This window comes from Echinops telfairi, unplaced genomic scaffold (genome assembly GCF_000313985.2).
Source record: "Echinops telfairi isolate 266 unplaced genomic scaffold, ASM31398v2 ScPeMD7_1;HRSCAF=3_0, whole genome shotgun sequence".
NCBI classification, from domain to species: domain Eukaryota; kingdom Metazoa; phylum Chordata; class Mammalia; order Afrosoricida; family Tenrecidae; genus Echinops; species Echinops telfairi.
The window spans coordinates 86871966-86873960 of NW_022103896.1; the positions used below are offsets into that span (position 1 = coordinate 86871966).

The 1995-nt window shown below is 49.2% G+C and overlaps 1 protein-coding gene across 1 annotated transcript in view; it reads left to right on the forward strand.

Annotated features, from left to right (window-relative positions):
- The first annotated feature begins 1777 nt into the window (after positions 1–1777).
- The window catches only part of FAM110B (family with sequence similarity 110 member B), a 206512-nt gene continuing 206294 nt past the window's right edge, over positions 1778–1995 (forward strand). Inside the window, exon 1 of the mRNA XM_045286129.1 lies at positions 1778–1842. The gene's annotated coding sequence lies outside the window, so the exon portion shown is untranslated. The remainder of the gene's footprint in view (positions 1843–1995) is intronic.

A 1995-nucleotide genomic window follows, 5' to 3' on the forward strand; every position in this document is an offset into this window, starting at 1 on the left:
ACACGTGTTGGGAAGACCAGATATGCCTGGTTCAGGGGATTGCAGCCACAATGTGCACGGTCAAGGGTAGGCAAGGTCTGCTATCCACATTGTTTGTCTCTGTTTCACCAGTGGCAGTATGGCAAGGAGAGGGCTGAGTTACAGCCACGGGGATCCCTCTCATGCCAACAACATGGTTGCAGGACAGAAATAGGTAAGTAAGTTCTTGAGACTGAGAAGGATGCAGGTTCTGGCCACGTCTACCTTAGTGCAAACATTGGCCCTGCGATGTACAGTTGCATGGGTAACTTAGATTTCTGGAACCTCCATTTTCTTCTCCGTAAAATGGGGATAATATCAGCATTTATTTGTAGCCTGTCACCCATCTGTCAAATAATCATATTCTGGTGACTGTGTGTTTCTATCACACTGCAAGCTATGCTCCTATTTCAGGGACCAGCAGAGTTACCCGTGGAGGACAGATTTCAGCAGAGCTTCTGGAGGAAGAAAGGACTGGTGATATACTTCTGAAAACTGGCCACCCAAAACCCGATTGATTCCTATAGAATATTGTCTTGTATAAGGAACTGTCAAACCGTTTGTGGGAAAGTGGAATTAAAAGACAAATTTTTCCACACACTTTTTGATGCCCTTTGTGGTGCTGGAAGATGAGCCCCCTAGGTGGGCAGGCACCCAGAATACGTAGTGGCTTCAGAATGGGTTTGAGTGAAGCAGTGGCCCAGAATACGGTGCGCATCCAGGCAGCATTTTGTTCTGCCGGTCCGGGAGTCACCGTGAATTGTAGCAGACTTGTTGATAACCGACAAAAACTTATAGATTGTTCTGAGCCTTCAGGAAGATGACTGCTTAATGCTGAGCCCTTGGTGGCTGTCATCTGTGTCTGTCTCAGATGTCACGCATTGTCCCTCTGCCTCAGCATGCACGTCACGGCAGAGTAACTTTTTCGGAGTCTCTCTGACCACGGAAGCATCGGAGCCCCTTCTGCACACGTTCTCTTGCCTGTTGCCCTTTTTAATTTTATGCCTAATCCTTTTGTTGCTGGCTGAAGTACGCACATTTGTTTACGTGTTGAACGTACAATTCCCCTAAGTTGGAAGGGACTTTCTCATGTGCTGCCACTTACCTGCAGTGCCCAGAACGGCTCTAAGACTTCCTGGTGTAGGAGCTGAATCCATACCTACTGCACTGACTCCATGTTCTTGACTTCTTGGGTTCTAATGTCCATTTCAGGTGCCACACAGAACTCACAGACAAAATCCATGATTAAAGGGCTTCTCAAAGAACTTAAGTTGTAATGCCAGTCGGAAATGCTCAGGGTTAAGTTGCTTACAAAGGCATTTACAAAGATCTGTCAAATCTACTAACAAATGCCCAAAGGGCAAACCACTTTGCTCTAAGCCTCCACTCCAAGGCATTAGCTCATGCTCTGTAGGTCAGCAAACCCAGCTCCCTGAATTAAGTGCTCAGAGGCACCTTGCTCCAGTAAACCTCAGCCTCCAGGTACTCAGCTCCACTTCCATCGGCCTGCAAGTCCAACTCCCCCATCACGTGCCCAGTTACCCCACTCACTCCACAAGCCAGTCCTCGGCACACAAGTGCGCTCCTGAGCAGTCCCATCATTCTCCTCCATGCTCTGGCTCCTGGTTCTGCCTCTTCTTCTCTAATGGTCCAGGGGTCATCTGGATCCAGGAGGTTCACTGCACAGGAATCCCGGTCCAGAGGGCATACTTCACCTTGACTCTTGCTGGTGATGACATTCCCACCTGCTAATCAGAGGTTTCACTGTATCGGCGGCAGCAGCAGGATGGCACTCCAGGGAGTTCTGCTCGCAGTTACTCACAGGTGAATCCGATCAGTGGCCTCCCCCACGTTCTCACCAGACCGCTGCAGGGAAAGGTCGCTTGGGGCTTGCAGTAGTTCTTAACCTTCCCCATGCCGCGACCCTTGAATACAGGTCCTCATGTTGTGGTGACCCCTCAACCATAAAATTATTTT